The sequence below is a fragment of the Martes martes genome, assembly GCF_963455335.1.
Source record: "Martes martes genome assembly, chromosome: 9".
Lineage (NCBI taxonomy): Eukaryota > Metazoa > Chordata > Mammalia > Carnivora > Mustelidae > Martes > Martes martes.
This window is the reverse complement of record NC_137896.1, coordinates 112,521,783-112,540,124: the sequence shown is the minus strand read 5'-3', so window position 1 is coordinate 112,540,124 and position 18,342 is coordinate 112,521,783.

Genomic DNA, 18,342 nt, shown 5'->3' with positions numbered 1-18,342 from the left:
CATAGCTGCTATTTTATATTTATGTTTCCTTGATGACTCTCCTGAGCCAATAACAGCATCTGCTCCCACAGTTTGTAGGGCATTAAAGCAAGAGTCCTCTTGGTACTCTGTGATCTATGACGGACACTTCTTATCGACTGCATTTTAATCAGGTTCCCTCTTCCCTTCCTCTAAGTAGAGGTGTTTTCTCATCGTGCCATGGACGGATAGATGCCCTCATCAGTTTTGTTCATAAATTCATAAGAGCATTCATTTACAGTTATGAAATAATATACTGTGTTTTCCTAGTCAGATTTGTTTCTAACAAAAGAGGAAGGTTTGTTATTTGTGAAGGACCGAATTGGTTCTGTTCTCTGTTAGAACACGGAATGACACTTCGGCAGTGCCTCTACGTGTGTGTTTATTCAATTTCAGGTAAGAGGACTTTTATCTATTATGTAGCTTAGGCCACATGAAAAAGTTTAAGATAAAACAATTCTGTAGATCCAAGCTGTGCTTTGAAATGATCATTTCGTAGGAATTTTATTCTGAAGTGACATTCATAACATCATATTAAATGCCTTCTTATGAAGTTATCTCACAGCACTGAAGAAAGAAATCAGAGAAAGAAATGATTTAAATTTACCCAAATCTATCATTAATCCAAGGGCCGTGGTATAGGTATTGCCGTGGAGTTTTATATATAATGAAGGAATATGAAAATATTCAACTTAGAAATTATCTTGGAGTAGTGTTGTAGAACGAATATTTGTGTCTCTTCTCCACCCCTGTTTATATGTTGAAACCCTAACCTCCAGTGTGACGGTATGAGAAGGCAGGGCCTTTGGGAGGTAATTAGGTCACAAGGGTAGAGTTCTTTTTTTTTTTTTTTTTAAATTTTTTATTTATTTTCAGCGTAACAGTATTCATTGTTTTTTCACCACACCCAGTGCTCCATGCAATCTGTGCCCTCCCTAATACCCACCACCTGGTTCCCCCACCCTCCCACCCCGCCCCTTCAAAACCCTCAGGTTGTTTTTCAGAGTCCATAGTCTCTCATGGTTCACCTCCCCTTCCAATTTCCCTCAACTCCCTTCTCCTCTCCATCTACCCTTGTCCTCTATATTATTTGTTATGCTCCACCAATACCTCCCAAAAAACAAGAGCCCAGGACCTGACGGATTCCCTGGGGAATTCTATCAAACTTTCAAAGAAGAAATAATACCTATTCTCCTGAAGCTGTTTCAAAAAATTGAAGCAGAAGGAAAACTTCCAGACTCTTTTTATGAAGCCAGCATTACCCTGATCCCCAAACCAGGCAAAGACCCTACCAAAAAGGAGAATTTCAGACCGATATCACTGATGAATATGGATGCTAAGATTCTCAACAAGATCCTAGCAAACAGGATCCAACAGCACATTAAAAAGATTATCCACCATGACCAGGTAGGATTCATCCAAGGGTAGAGTTCTCATGAATGGCAACAGTGTCATCGGAAGAGGGATCCCAGAGTGGCCTCTTTCGCCCTCTATCTGCTGTGTGAGGCCATAACAAGACAGGAGTCGCTGTCAGAAGAGGCCTCCCCAAGAACGCCACCACACTGAAACCCTGATCTCAGACTTCTAGCTCCAGAACTGTGAAAAATAAATTTCCGTAGGATGTCCAGTCTATGGTTCTTTGTCGAGCAACCTGAACTGACTGGGACAAGTGGTGTTTCTCTGTGTTTTCCACAGAACAGTTGTTGAAAGAACTGTCAATAGCTTTAAAGAGAAAAAGACTTTGAAGAGAAAACATGGTCTCAGAGATTTATGAAGCAGGTTAAAAAAAATGTAAGGTTTTCTTTATTATAAGATTTCACATATCCTTTAAGATGTTAATGTGGGCTGGAGTCTCCAAGAAGCAATTATGTCACATTGTGCTTCCCAAGTTTATTTGACAAATTTAATTTTTAAAAAAATTTTAAACAAATTTGATTTTTTTCCCAACATATTTTGTGGGGCTCGTGTTTAGCCAAACCACGTGGGAAAGTGCTGGTATAGTGTGGCACCTTAGTTCTTAGGTAGAAGATAGTGGCATCCAGAAGAGAGAAGTAGCATTCCTAAGATTACCAGGTGGTGAAGAGCAGTGGCAAAGCTCGAACCAAGCACCCGTGTCTTTGTTCTTCCCATGATTCCACACTGGCTCCACCTGGTTAAACTTTCTATGTGAAGACCACTTTAGAGTAGTTCCTATGTACTTTCTCTTTTTATGCTTTTTTTTTTTTTTTGCAATATACATTTAAAAAATAAACTTTACTTTTTCGAGCAGTTTTAGGTTTATAGCGAAATTGAGGTCCTGTGTCCTTTTCCTTTGCGTGGTTTTTGCAATATGCATTTCAAAGATAAACTTTATTTTCTAGAGCAGTTTTAGGTTTATAGCAAAACTGAGCAGATGGTACAGAGATTTCCCATATGCTCCCTTCCCCCACACATGCATAACCTACCCTGTTATCACCCCCCACCCCCCGCCAGTGGTACATTTGTTATAATGGATGGACCCATGTTAACACATCATTATCACCCGAAGTCCATTGTTGACACAGGGATTCACTCTTGGTGTTGTACATCCTGTGCGTTTTGATAAATGTATAAGGACATGTATCCATCATCTAGTATCATACAGCGTAGTTTCCCTGCCCTAAAAATCCTCTGTTCTTTTCTCATTCATTCTTCCTTCCCTGTCAACCCTGGCAGCCATTGGTCCTTTATTGTCTGCATAGTTATGCCTTTTCCCAGATTGTCACATAGTTGGAATCATGTAGTATGTAGTTGTATGGGAGGAAAAACTCAAACTTTTTCCTTTCTGCCCTCCTAGTTCTTTAGCTGGGACCTATAAATTAGACTTACAAAACAAATTACTAAGAAAAAAAAGTGTTTTAATATCACATATCATGCATGGGAACATGGGAACACTCGGAGGTAAATTCAAAGGGATGGTTCCAACTTGGGCTTATACAGGGTCTTAACACGAGAACAGACCATTTTTTAGAGAAGTGATCAGACAAAGGAGTAAGATTTAGAGTTTTTAGGGTGGCAAACTGTAGGAGGGCAAATGTATGGGGGAAATCAATGGAAGATAAAGGCTGGTTTTAGCAAGGCTTGTTACATAGTTTCCTCTGGTGCCATCTGTAGTTGTCTCTGGTGATTAACTGTGTGGTTTCTGATAGGGAGGAGGCGAGGGCATCTTTAAAATTTATGTCCTGTTTTTAAGCACGTAAGGAAAGGGCAGAGAACTTTCTTGAATCTCCTACTTAATTGTCTTTAGCTCAAAATAATCCTTAGGCCAAAGTGGCATATTTTGGATGGAATATTCTGCTGCCCTTCATAGTCTTTTCAGACTGGCTTCTTTTTCTCAGTACTATGCATTTAATGTTCTCCCATGTATTTTCATGCCTTGATAGCTCATCTCCTTTTAGCTCTGAATAATATTTCATTATTTGAATGTATCACAGTTTTTTTAAATTTGTTTACCTGCTGAAGGACATCTTGGTTGCTCCCAATATTTGGCAATTATGAATAAAGCTGCTGCAAACATTTGCATGCAGATTTTTTGCGTGGAAGTAAGTTTTCAGCTCATTTGAGTAAATGCCAAGGAGTACAATTGCTGGATTTTATGGGAAGAGTATATTTAGCTTTGTGAGAAACTGCCAAATTGTCTTCCAAAGTGGCTGTACCGCTTTGTATTTCTACCAGTAGGGAATGAGAGTTCTTGTTCCACATCCACATTAGCATTTGGTGGTGTCTAATAGAAGGATTTATCTAACAGATGTTTAGTTCCTTATAATTTTTAAGGCTTATTTTTTCTAATATGGTTTTAACATTTAAATAAAATAGAAGTCTTTTTTTTTTTTTAAGATTTTATTTGTTTATTTGACAGAGATCTGAGAGAGCACAAGCAGGGGGAGAGGCAGAGGGAGAGGAAGAACCAGGCTTCCCGCAAAGCAGGAGAAGCCCCTTATGGGACTCCATCCCAGGACTCCGGGATCATGACCTGAGCTGAAGGCAGTGGCTTAACCAACGGAGCCACCCAGGCGCCCCAAAATAGAAGTCTTTTAAGGAAAAAAAAAATCAGTCTATTCAGTTCTTCCCAATCCCCCGTCTTGTTCTCAGAGGCAAACACGTTTAACTCTCACCTTTTTCTTTTGCTGTCTGCCTCCATATTTTAGAGTAATGCTGTATTGTCTTAATTTATTAATTCTATACATTAACTGTTCAATTCCTATTATGAGGGATGATAATTTAACACTTTGATACTTTTCCTCGGCACAATTTCATTGCTCAGTTTCTCCACGTGTGTATTTTTTTGTACACCTTTTTTGTGTATCCTGAAGTTAATAATTACATAGCTTTTTTCACTTGCTTTGTTTCATATGTACATACAAGTATATTAAAATATTTATACAAATATATTTATATACATATGAGTTAAGATATAAATACAAATATGCATATGAATAAGAAAGAGTAAAGGAGCGAGTTGGAGGGAGGGAGGGAGGGAGAAAGAGAGAAAACATCTCAATATAATTTTGCACATAGGTATATCAGATATTTTGTTAAGACCTCTTTTTCTTTGGAGACTTTTCTTGAGCACACAAATTTCCAGTCTCTATCTCTAGGCCTGTTGCATGTAGTCTTATTTTCTGGGAATATTCTTTTTTTTTTTTTTTTAAGATTTTTATTTTAAGATTTTTTATTTTATTTATTTGTTTGACAGAGATCACAAGTAGGCAGAGGCAGGCAGAGAGAGAGGAGGAAACAGCCTCCCCACTTCAGCAGAGAGCCCGGTGCGGGGCTAATCCCAGGACTCTGAGATCATGACGTGAGCCGAAGGCAGAGGCTTTAACCCACTGAGCCACCCACGTGCCCCCTGGGAATATTCTTTGTCCGCCTTTTAGATTCATTTCATGGATACCTTGTTTCTTGGTTTACTTATTGTTTGATGAAGAACATTTTTATTTTTTTTTAATTTTTTAAAGATTTTATTTATTTATTTGACAGACAGAGACCATAAGTAGGCAGAGAGACAGGCAGAGGGAGAGGAAGGGAAGCAGGCTCCCTGCTGAGCAGAGAGCCCTATGCGAGGCTCAATCCCAGAACCCTGAGATCATGACCTGAGCAGAAGGCAGAGGCTTTAACCCACTGAGCCACCCAGGCATCCCGATGAAGAACATTCTTAACATATCTGCTATCTTAAATTTACTATTGTACTTGATTAATATTTTGACTAAGTATAGAAATCATGTCGAAGGTAATTTTCCCTCAGAATTTTAGAATTATTGCTTCCAGATTCCCTTGTGGTTTTGAGAAGTCTAATTTAGTCATTCTAAAGTTCCCTTTTATGAGTGACCTTTTATATGTTTTGTTCTTTCTGAAAGCTTTTATAATCTTCTCCTTAATCTTGGTGTTCTGGAATTTCACAATAGTGTGCCTTTATTGTGGGTCTTTTCTCATTTTCTTGTTTGACTCTTGGTAACCTTTTCCAATCCCTGGATTCATGTTCTTCCTGAGTGACAATCTTCTCTCATATTTTTTTGTGTATTTGTGTAATAGTGGTAAAAGGCACATAACACAATACTTATCATCTTAACCATTTTTAAGTGTACTGTTCAGGCCTTCAACTGATTAGATGAGGCCTAGCCACATTTTGGAGGATAATCTGCTTTACTCGAAGTCTGCTGGTTTAATTGTTAATCTCATCTAAAAAAATACCTTCACAACAACATCTAAACTGATGTTTGACCAAATATCTGGGCACCGTGACTAGCTAAGTGGGCATATAAAATTAATCATTACTGTTATATAAATAGAATCATCCAGTCTTGGTCCTTTTGTGACTGGCTGATTTTACCTAGCATAATGTTATGAAGGTTCTTGTATGTTATGGCATGTGTCAGGATTTCCTTCCTTTTGGGGGCTCAATAATATTCCATTTTATGTACATACCACTTTTTATTTATCTGTTCATCTGTCTATGGACACGTGGGTTGCTTCCACCTGTTGGCTGTTACAAATAATGCTGCCATCAATCTAGATGTGCAAATATCTCTTGGAGTCCTTGCTTCTAATGTTTTAGGTGTATATACCCAGAAATGAGATTTCTGAATCACATGGCTCTCACTTGTTTTTCATTTTAAAATCCTATTAGTTGGATCTTAAAATTCTTAGATTGATTCTCTAATTTTTTTTTTTTTTACCGTTTTTCTTGTCTCATGTGACTTTCTTTTTTATTCTGCTTTTTGGAAGTTTTCCTTTACTGTGGGTTTCAATTCATTTCCCATTCTAATTTTCCTCCCTTCTTCAATCCTTTCCTTCCTCACTTCCTTCCTTGTCTCTCTCCCTCCCTCCCTTCCTCCTTTCCTTCTCATTTCCTTCTTTTATTTGACAGAGATCACACGTAGGCAGAGAGGCAGGCAGAGAGAGAGAGGAAGGGAAGCAGGTTCCCCGCTGAGCGGAGAGCCCGATGCGGGGCTCGATCCCAGGACCCTGAGATCATGACCTGAGCCAAAGGCAGAGGCTTTAACCCACTGAGCCACCCAGGCACCCCTCATTTCCTTCTTGAAGTTCAGCTGCCTCTCTTTTGTTGAACAAGCATTGCTTTGCAATTAAATCATGGAGCAGTTTATTTTTGTCTACTACTCTCCTTTTGTTATTTTGTGGGGCTGTTTTTTTTCTTTGCCCTTGAATGAGATTTAACATCATAACTTTCTCACATTTTCAGATAACCAAGGATGCTTTCTTTCCCATTGCATGTAATAGTTAAATAATTAATCTTGACTTAAAGTTAAATCTCATTTTCTTCAGGTTAGGCTACTGGAGATGTGAAGTGTGAATCAGAAAAGGGAGAGTACAGCTTGCTTCTTTTCTCTTTATACCTGACACTTTGATTCCTTCTGTCCCCTCATTCTAATCACACTTCCTGATCTCTATCCCCTCCAGGACAGGAATCCTGTAAATAGAAAGAGAAGGAATCAGACCTGTCTGTAATGACAATAGGGCCAAAGTGTGTGGTTTCTTATAGGAGTCATTATTTTCTAAACTGGTTTATATATTTCACAACCCCATGAACAGATATGAAATGTAGTATTTAATGCAGTATAATACATCATTTCAGTTATGTTTATATAAGCGCCTTCTGAGAGCCCTTCCACAGTATCCCACCTGTCTCCAACAGGGTTGACCTAGTCTTCATCCCATACCTCTGCTTGTGCTTCTGTTTTGCTCATAACAGACTCTATTAGAATCATCTATTGGCTTCTGCTCCCCTCTTAAACAATAAGCTCCTTGAGGGACCTCATTATTTCCCCAGTGCCCAGATTATAGTGTTATTCAGTACATTTCTATCAAATTGAACAGATAGAATTGAAATAGTAAAAGATCAAAGATTCAAAGATTCAGCAAGAATCCCCCTAAATGAGGGCTGATTCCAGAAGAGAAGCTGTTTGTCTATTTGACATCTTCCATCCCTGATTATGACCTCTGGTCCCCTCCTTTCCTCCTACTTAAGTGAGTAGGGAAGGGAGCTAACATTTATTTCTCTTGTCACCCCAGGGCCACCTCCACCCAGCAGGTGTTAGACAACAGTGCCAAAAACACTTTTCTCTTCATAAGGAAATTCTGGTTACACTGATCATGCTTGGATACCTACAGGATTGCTGGAACCTGACCTCCAGATACCCAGGGAATTACCATATTGTGAATAAAATCAGTCTGGGGAAAAAAAAAAAGATAATGAGATAGGCTTGTTTGTAAATATTTGGTTCACCTTTCTGAGAGACATATCTTTAAGCTATAAAACTGTACAGTATGTTTTATGGGTTTTATCTTCCTTCCTAGCTCTATAAAATCAGTGTTTTATTGGTGTGAGCCCTCTGTGTGAAATAAATGATAGATAAGCAGATGATCATTTTATTTCATGGTTGAGACAAAATGTGCTGGGCTTTATTGCACCTAATCCCCCACTGGAAGAAGAGTTTTAAAGTGCATAGTAGTTAATTCTGTTTGGCAGATATGAGCTATAAACATGTTTTCATCTGCTTTCTCTCCTTATTAAATTAGAAATTTTCAGTGATTATAGGTTTTTACTTCCCTTGTGGGGAATTTGAAAATAATTTTTTATATCTATTTTGCAGATGCAGTGGTGATGTCCTAGAATGACCTGGAATATAATATTAATTAGTTTCACCATATTACTGCTGTCGGTGTAAATGGCATTTTTGGCTTAGAATCCAAAGGTTGGCCATCTTTATCATTGTCAAAGCAGTGATTCCTGGTCACCCCAACCAGAAAAGAACTCTTCCAGGTTGGCACTAACTTACCACTCTTTGTCTGGACTGAGTAAATAGAATTCCTTTCACTTGGGAGGCCTGTGTGATAACATGGCGGATTCCCACCCTCTGTATTTTTCGTACCATGTCTGACAGATTATTGTTGGTTTTGTGGAGCATTGAGCCTAAAAAGTAAGAGGCCACATCCAGACTGAATGTGAAGCGATGCTGCAATCGGCTAGAGATGCCTCCCCAGGTTCAGTTGTGGGGTTCTAGTTACAGCTCACATTATTAGGTTGTGTAGATGTGTTGTGGGCGGGGAGTTGGAGATCACCCCTGAATTCATGAATTGTAGGACAGATGACGTTTCACAGGAACATCATGAGTCCAAAAGGTACCCATGAGGAATGTAGTCTCATCTCTCCCTTCTGAATTCCTCTAAGCCATTTTCCCAATAAACCACTCACTCAGAGTGAAAAAACATATGGCAATGCTGGGACACCTTACGTCAGAAATGCTCTAGAGGAGAAAAGGCTCACATTCAATGCATCTGTTATGGCAGGAGCCTCCACTCCATCCCAGACCACTTCATGAAGAGGGCAGTCCAGCGGACACAAGCTACCTAAAGGTCGGGCCTTGGCTTGTAGGCCCTTGTGCCTAAAAGGGAGAGGGAGAGGAGAAAGGGACACAGAGAGAGGCTCTTTTGCAAAAGCAGGAGGATTAGTTTAAAGTTAGAATCTCAACTTGTTTTTCTTTGTTTCACTTTTCATTTTGATGTCTTAGGGAAGCATTGGTCATTTATTGAACATCTGTCTGACAGAGAAATCCAACACAGATTTGACCTGTCACTTCCAGTTTCATAAACATTTGCTCATAGACAGACAAACCTAGTTTGGCTCATGACCCCATCTTTCAACATTTTATATTTCATTGAATAGCTTGTGGGTTTCCATCATCTTCCTGGTCTTTATGCGCATTCTGCCCATTTCTCTAGAATGCCCTCTCTCCCCTGCTTGTTCTTCAAGCCACTCCTTCTGAGCCCACCCACTCTGCCCCACCTCTGCTGGCATGTGACAGCTTAGCTTACGCATTGGCTTTCCCAGGATCTCTTCCTTGGTTCACGTTGTGGCACATGTTGGTTGCTTCCACACATCCCCCGTTCTTTCCATTGAGCAATACCCTGATTACTTTTAGCATCAAGGATGGCTGGGCTTCTCCCTGGACCCAGAGGTTGAATCTTTACTGGTTTAAGCCAATAGCAATAAATGTATTCCTCTTACCAGTGACTATTTTAGAAATAATCAAGTAATGCAATTCTTATTACCAACACAGGAGGGAAAGTGTTATTGTAGCTTCTGGGAAAGTGTATCTCACTTTTAAAAAGGGAAGCAAAGGGATATTCTCTCCTGTAGTGTGTTGTTGGTGAGAAAGTGACATGTGGAGCTGTGGCAGCCACCTTGTGATCATGAGGGGTGATCATGAGTATGAGGGCAAAGGCCAATAGTTTGAGAATGGAAGAACAGGAAAATGGAAACAATTAGAATCCTAAAAATGACACTCAGGTACTGATTTAATCACCCTGGAACTGTCCTCCGGACAGTCTTCTTGATATAGAAGATAATAAATCCCTTTATTGTTTAATCTAGTTTAGATCGAGTTTCCTGTTACTTGTAGCTGAAATCATCCTTACTGATACCTATCATACCCTTTATTTATATTTCCTTTAGAACCTTCTGCATTTTTCTATCATGCTTTCATTTTTAAAAACAGTTTTATTGAGGTATAATATACCTATCCTAAAGGTCACCCACATAGAGTATGCAATTCAATGGATTTTAGTTTGTTTACTGTGTTGTGTAACTATTACTACTGTTTAATTTTAGAATATTTTATCACCCCCCCCAAGAGGAACTCTGTGCCATATTAGCAGCCTCACCCCCATGCCATCAGCTCTGAGCACCATTAATCTACTTTCTGTCTCTATGGGTTTGCCTGTGGTGGACATTTCATATGACTGCAGTCAAGTGATATAATGTATCTTTTGTGACTATCTTCTTTCACTTAGCATAATGTTTTCTGGTTTCATCCACATTATAGCACATATTAATTCATTTACCACATTTTATTTATCCATTCATCAAGTGATAACCATTTGAGTTGTTTCCACTCTTTGGCTCTTAGAAATAATGCTTAACAGCTCATTTGTAAACAAATTTTTATTTTTTTTATTTTTATTTTTTTTTTAATATTTTATTTATTTATTTGTCAGAGAGAGAGAGAGAGAGAGAGTGAGCACAGGCAGACAGAGTGGCAGAGGGAGAAGCAGGCTCCCTGCGGAGCAAGGAGCCCGATGCGGGACTCGATCCCAGGACGCTGGGATCATGACCTGAGCTGAAGGCAGCCGCTTAACCAACTGAGCCACCCAGGCGTCCCTGTAAACAAATTTTTAAAAAAATATTTATTTATTTGATAGAGAGAGAGATCACTAGTAGGCAGAGAAGCAGGCAGAGAGAGAGGGGGGAACAGGCTCCCCGCCGAGCAGAGAGCCCAACGTGGGGCTTGATCCCAGGACCCTGAGACCACGATCCGAGCTGAAGGCCAGAGGCTCAACCCACCGAGCCACACAGGTGCCCCTGTGTACAAATTTTTGTGTAGACATGTGTTTTCCTTTCTCTTAGGTATATAACTAGGAGTAGAATTGCTAAGTCATGTGTAACTCTATATTTAACATTTTGAGGTACTACCAGTCTGTTTCCCAAAGTGGCCGCACCATTTCATAGACCCTCCTGCAGTGTAGGGCAATTCTCCTTTCTTCACATCCTTGCCAACATTTGTTACTGTCTGTGGTTTTGTTGTTGTTTGCTTATTCTTTAAGCTGTGGTACTTGGGTATAAAGTGGTACTTCACTTGGTTTTGATTTGCATCTCTCTGATGGCTAATGATATTGAGTATATTTCCTGTCATGCTGTATTATTTTTCTGCACCAGTCATCAGTGTTTACCATGTGCCAGATATGTAAGTACGGCAGTATCAGTGGACCTGAATCAAACTTATTTGCAAAGTGGGGATATAATGCTTATCTTAAGAGGTATTGTAAGGACCAAGCAGTGGTTCACAGATCAAATATTAGAGAACAGGGGAATGGGCAGGCACAGTAGGTCCAGGTAGGGTACTGCACAGTCTACTATAGAACCAGCATCTATTAAGGAAGAGCTAACTCTCTTTCAGTGGGCCAGGCGCGGTGCTCAAAAATGTTCCTACATTTCCTCATTTAATCCTCACAACACTATGGAGAGATAGATAACCTTTTGTGTATGCGTAAACTAAAGCTAAGAAACATTAATATATGAAATTACAGATAGTAAGAGACAGAACCTGGATTAGAATCTTGCTGATTTACTCTAATATTTGATCTGTGAGCCACTGTTATGAAACTGTGAAGGAGTTAGACATAATAAAAGAAAAAGGAGCAGGAATTGTGCAGAAGACCACAAAGATTGAAAAGTTGAGGAAGTGTGAGAGGAGCAATGTAGCCAAACACAGAGGGAAAGTGAGTAAAAAAATTCAAGAAACAGCAAAATCTGTGGCTTAGTGTGATAGGAAAAAGTTCTTACTTGTAGGACCCTCCCAAACTCCTTTCTAAGAAGGTTTAATCCTACAGATGGATCTTGTTTTAAGAGGTGAGCTGATGCAGGGGCACCTTAGTGGTTCAGTCTGTTAAGCATCTGCCTTCTGCTTGGGTCGTGACCCGTGGTCCTGGGATCAAGTCCCATGTTGGGCTCCCTGCTTAGCAGGGAGTCTGATCCTTCTTCTCCCTGCTGCTTTCTCTCTCTATCTCTCAATTAATAAAATTTTAAAAAAGTCTTAAAAAAAAAGGTTAGCTGATGCATGTAGAGATGAGAAGCAGACAGAAAATAAATTACAGGGGGTGGTGGCTGGGGAGGCTGGAGGGAAGAGTGGAGGGAAGAGAACAAAGTTGTCATTGGTGACTGGTGGGATTAACACAGGTATGTAAGGTAGTTTTGTAATGAAAGGCAGTGAATGTATGTGAGTGTGTATGCATTCATATGTTTTATCATATGATGTTCAATGCAAACCTGCCTTAACAGCCTTCTCCGAGAAATCATGAAGTATCTATTTCTTACCAGTATGATTGTGGAGGAAGGGGCTGATCTCTTTTGGGAACAGTGAGTCCTGATTCAGAAGCCCAGATGTGCAAGGCAGGCAGTCTCTTGGGGTCACAGTGGTGTTCCTTTCCTGCTTCTAAAGGAAAACTCTGAAGAGAAGAAAAGACATACTGAGAGCTTGTGCATATGTGTGTGTGGGTTTTTTGTTTTTGTTTTTGTTTTTTGTTTTTAACAGAAATTATTCACCACAATGGAGCCAAAGAGAGAGTTAACAAAGTGGTAAGGGGCAATGCAGTAGAAATCCCCGGAGCAAATTATTTCATATTTCACTGAACTGCTCTAAGAAACCTGAGAATTTCCTGTGTAGGAGGTTTCTGGTGGTGTTCCAGGACATATGTCTATTTCTAAGATCATTAGTGATTTCATTGGCTTCTAAGTCATTTTTAATTTTTTGTTTTCACTGTGATTTCTAAAGACCTATTGTAGGGGAGCCTGGCTGGCTCAGTTGGTGGAACATGAGACTCTTGATCTCAGGGTTGTGAGTTTGAGCCCCACGTTGGGCGTGTCGATTACTTAAAAAAAAAAAAAATCTTCATACATACATATGTATCAGCAGGAGGTGTCTGCCCCATTGCCCAGGGTGAAGCTTGCAGCTCCAGGAAGAAAGGAGAGCAGCATGAAGACCAGTTCTGTGTCTCTTAGGTAGCTTTCCTGCAGCCCCATTTAGTGTCATTGGCTTCCATCTTACAGGTGAGAACTGGGTCCCTCAGCCTCTCCTGGCTTCAACGAGGGTATGAGAAGGTACGCATTTTAGGTGTCCAGCCTCCTTGGTAGAGGATACGGGAGAGCAAGGATTCACTGTCTAAAATTAGAGGAGAGTTCAGCACAGAAGTTTGAAGTCTCAGAATTTAGAGAAACCAGCCATCATGAAGGTGGGGGTGTGGGAAAAAACTGAAGAGGGGGTATTGTTGGAAATACACATATAGTGAGCACTCAAAGTGCCAAGGCTAATCCTGCCCCCACAGGAAAGTTTAGTCTCTGGAAACCTTGTATGGGACGGTAGAGACCATGTGAGACCTGCATTCTGAATTGTGGCACCCTCATTCCCTTTCTCCCACCCTGACCCCAGCATACTGGAACCGGTGGATATATCGTAGAAAGGAAATGAAGGATTATTCCCTGGGGAAATGAAGAGTCCTTGAGCAAAGACTTACAGACACTGACATTTGGCTTTTAACTTCTCTGTTGCCTCTGTACCTCTGCGCAAAAATCCCTGAGTCACTGCTCCAAAGCTGGGAGTAAGGATAGTTTCCTTCTCTTGCAGTGATGCCTCTGCTTTATGAGCTGTGCAGTGGGTGGAGAAGTAGCATGGTCTTCTTGGGTTTGCCTCTTATGATATGAAACTGCAGCCTTTTGAGTGGGTGAAGGCAATGGGGCCCCAGTATTCTTGGCCTACTGTGCTTGGGGTAGAGACTTCTATGAGTGTGGGCTGGGTGGAGGAAGGTAGTTCTCAACCCCTTGGCTGCACTTACCTAGAACTGAGGCAGTGTGGCCTTCCTGCTGAAATGCTATAGCTTGACTGGGAACTGGAGAGCCAGGGAGCCCTACATTCTTGGCCCTATTCATCCAGAGTGGAACTTTCCTTCATGCTGAGTTGGGGGATCAAGGAGGGAGTATAATCAGGCACCAAGAATACAAGAGCACCTGCCTCCAGGGGTCCCAAACAGACCAGGTTTGGCCACTCATCACGGATAAAATCCAAAGACTGAAATATATGTGGTGATGAAACAAGAATTTCTTTCAGCGAGGCCAACCCTGGGAAGGCGGTGGACTAGTATCTCAAAGTTCTTCTTGGAAGTGCTAAAAATACTTCTAGGTTTCTGTAAGTTGGGCAGTAAAGGTCAGCTCTGGTCACTGTTTTGGGGCCAATCATGCGAGGTCTAGCTGGTAGCAGGGCAGTTGTTACTGCTTGAGGGAGTAGTTTCTAATCCTCTAGGTCTTTTGCCTGAGTTAAGAGATCAACTGGAAAGAAGAAAAAAATCAGTTAGAAAGTACAGATGGAGGTCAAAATGGAGGTTGTTAAGGTGACAACTGGGTCCTCTTTTTAGGAGCAAGCCAGGGCTTAAGTGCCACAGATGCTCGCTCACTGTTCCTATGAGGATTTAATAGATTTTTGAATAAATCTTTTTTTCATTTTCTGTATGCCCTTCAGGCAATTTCAAGAAACTTCAAATGGCTGTATTTTTGTAATTTTTACCAGTTAATGTGGAAGAGGCATAGAGGCAGTTTATTTTTATGTAGGAGATGTAGAACTCTGAACCTGAGTTCCTCTGCCTGCCTCCAGTCTTGGAAATCATTGGTCAGCTGGTGTAGATGAGTCAGAGTTCAGCTACATACTTAATGGACCTAATTCCAGTGAGTGGAGGGGAATTTTCCCTCCACACCACAAACAATGCTCAGGACATGAGCTGGGTGTCCTACAAATCAACTTAATTGCAACACTGACGCAGGCAGGCTGAGTCCCAGAACCCAGGGGAGGGTCCCACAGGACGACCAGCCAGGGAGGATCATTGGCTTCATACGGGTTTGAAATCAAACATGAGCCAGAGAAGGGGAAAAGAGTTTATTGAATAGCATAAGTGACAGGCAGGAAATAGTGGAGTGTCTGGGAGACTCAGAAAGGAAAGGGGAATGAGTCTTGTCATTGCTTGGAGTTAGGGGTTTATATTGCCGAAGGGTCTAGAGTATGTGTTTCTTCAGGTATCCAGAATAAGGTCCAATCAAAGGTGAGTGCCCGGTGAACAGTAGGTGTTATTGTATAAATTGCTAAAGGTCAGGGTATCGATGACAGTGTCAGTTGAGATCTGTTTGAAGCTCATGTTCAGGACCTGGCTCTTCTTGGATGTAACTAGGTATTTGGAGTCTAGGACAAAACTTCAGAGAATGATTAACTTTCTTGCTTCCCCCTTGAAGTGGGAACACAGATTCTCTGGCTTATTAAATGAAGCCTAACAGCAAGAGAGCAGAGACAGAGCTTTTCTAAAGTGGGAATCCCTGGGCGCCTGGGTGGCTCACTTGGTTGAGCAACTGCCTTTGGCTCAGGTCATGATCCCGGAATCGAGTCCCACATGCGGCTCCCAACTCCACAGGGAGTCTGCTTTTCCCTCTGATCTCCTCTCCTCTCATGCTCTCTCTCACTGTCTCTCTCTCAAATAAATAAATAAAAATCTTAAAAAAACAAAATGGGAATCCCTTCCACTTCGCTGCTTCAACACTGTCTACCTGGAAGTGGCACCTGGTTGAGGCCCAGAAGACCTCCCTCCACTTCACAGGCCAAATTCCAAGCCCAGGTGGTTACCTGTGCTTCTGGCTGGCTACCAGTCAGAGGTTCCCATGACCCCCTCTTTGGGTGGGATTAATTTACTAGAGTGGCTCAGAGAACTCAAACATTTCACTAGCAAGATCACCCATCCATAGTATAAGAGGATGTAATTCAGGAACAGCTGGGTGGAACAAATGCATAGGGCAAGGAAGGGAGGAGGGGCGTGGAGGGTCCACTCTCCAGATGCACTATGCTACCCAGATAACCACACATTCACCAACCTAGAAGCTCTCTGGACCCCTTCCTTTCGAATTTTTGTGGAGGCTTCATTATATAATCATGATTGATTGAATCATTAGCCATTGGTGTTTGGTTCAATCTCTGCCCTTTTTCCCCTCCTTGGAGATGGGGATAGGAGGACTGAAAATTCCAATTCTCTAATCATAGGATTGGCTCCCCTTGCCCAGAGTCCAGTTGCCGGCCTTTGGTGCTTTCCAAGTCATCTCATTAACATAACAAAAGACACCTGTACTGTTATCACACTGGAAATTCCATGGCTTTTAAGGAGCTTGGTGCCAGAAATAGGGGTGAAGACCAAATATATGTTTCTGACAAGTATATATTTCTATTTCTTCTCTCACTCTTTTACTGGCTAACAATAATTTTGTCTTTGCTTATGTTAATTGTCCCCTGTCTTGAGTCTTACTCACAAAATGCTACTGGCCAAAGTTGGTCCCAGGACAGCAAACCAAGACTTAATTGCACTTTTAAACCGCCCCTGCCTCCCCCAAGAGTGGAATTTTAAATCAATCAGTCTGGAATTTCCTGGTCAGCACTAGTGAGTTAATCTGCTTGATAAGACCCCGTCCTTTTCACTAAGGGAAGGTAACCTTGCCTGAAATCTTTTATTTTCTTTTGTTCATTACCTCCTCATCTTGCCCTATTTCTACCTATAAAATCATTCCATTTTGGACCCCTTCTGGGAGCTTCTTCTCTTTTTACTTGCTAGATGGGATGCTGCTTTATTCATGAATTGTTGAATAAAGTCAGTTAGGTCTTTAAATTTACTCAGTTGAATTTGGTTTTCTAACACTCTCTAATGAAAGTTCTGTCTTTGTCAGTCTAATTCCAGGCTTTAAAATTACCTGGAACTGGGAAAACTGGTGAGAAAGGCAAGACCAGAAAGACTTTGGTGGAGATGGTAAGATGTGCGTGGGAGCAGGAGAATGAAGGTGTGGAGGGTGACACATCTAGGTGGTTGGGGTAGAAAAGTGATGGTGTGGGTAGGGCATGAAAGATTTAGGGAAAAGGAGAAAAGAGATTGAAGAAGTTATTAGGGGTGCCCAGCTGGCTCAGTCAGTTAGGAGTCTGGCTTTGACTCAGGTCATGATCCCAGAGTCCTGGGATCTAGCCCCATGCTCAGCAGGAGAGTCTGCTTCTCCCTCTTCCTGTGCCCCTCCCCCTCCTTGTGTGCACATGCTCTCTCTTTCTCAAATAAATAAATAAAATCTTAAAAAAAAGTTTGATGTAGAGTTATGGATGTATATCCTATTATGTTCCTTAAGAAGTATAAGAAAAGTTTGTAACACTGTTCTAATTCTGTGTTGCTGATGGGTCATACTCCTCTATATGCTAATCCATGCAAAGATTAGTCCATGAAGAGCCCTTATTATTATATTTTAACAAATAAATATTAAATATACCTCTCCCTGGTTTCTTGTTGGATTTATTTTTAGGGGTACTGACTATGAAGGATGCTGATATTTATGTTAGACTGAGGAGGAATGGGAAAGAATCAAATCCTGTCTTAAAAGCATCTGATTGACCTTTGATTCTTTTTCTCATTAAAAAGATGTAAAACTTATAAAACTTAAGTATTTTTATTTGATTTACATAGTCATTTCCACAGTTATATAATGTTTGTTTCTTTAACAACTGTAAAAACTCAGGGTTCTGAATTTCCACTCCAGCTCATAGAATTCTAACCAAAGGATATGCAGTGGCATTCTGCCCATCTTCCTCAAAACAATAAATGCCATCTAAGGAGTAAATCACCGAGGATTTTCCTGGGTTATGTCACTGGCTTGTGAGGGGATTGGAGGGGAAAGGATAACCAGTGTGAAGAACTCTTCCTACTTTACAGCTGAGGATGGTGTTGTTCCAACAGGGTGGGAGTGTGGGGGGAGAGCAGTGAGGGAGGTGCCCATGGGACATCTCGGTGGATGTTGGGTGAGCAGGTAGATACATAGATTGGGCCTTTGGGATGTTTGAGTGGATGATACTGATTTTGAAGTCAGTGATGTAATGATAGATATACAGGGAAATAAATCTGATGATCAAGGGAGAAAGTGAATCTGTAGAGGAGTTGTTGGGGCACGAGACACAAGGAGTGTGGAGTGTGGAGAAAGGAACAGGAACTCTGGGAGGGAAGAAGTTCTAGAGAGGGAAAATGGTTGATAATATCTAATTCTGAAACATGGTTAATAAAACAACACTGAACCGGAAAAGTACTGTGGCCATTCAAACCTTGATTGAGTGTTGAGTGAATGGATTTGGTGGCCAGGAGGTTATTGGCCGTGTTTGTAGGCAGTGGGTAGTAGTTTGCTCTAGG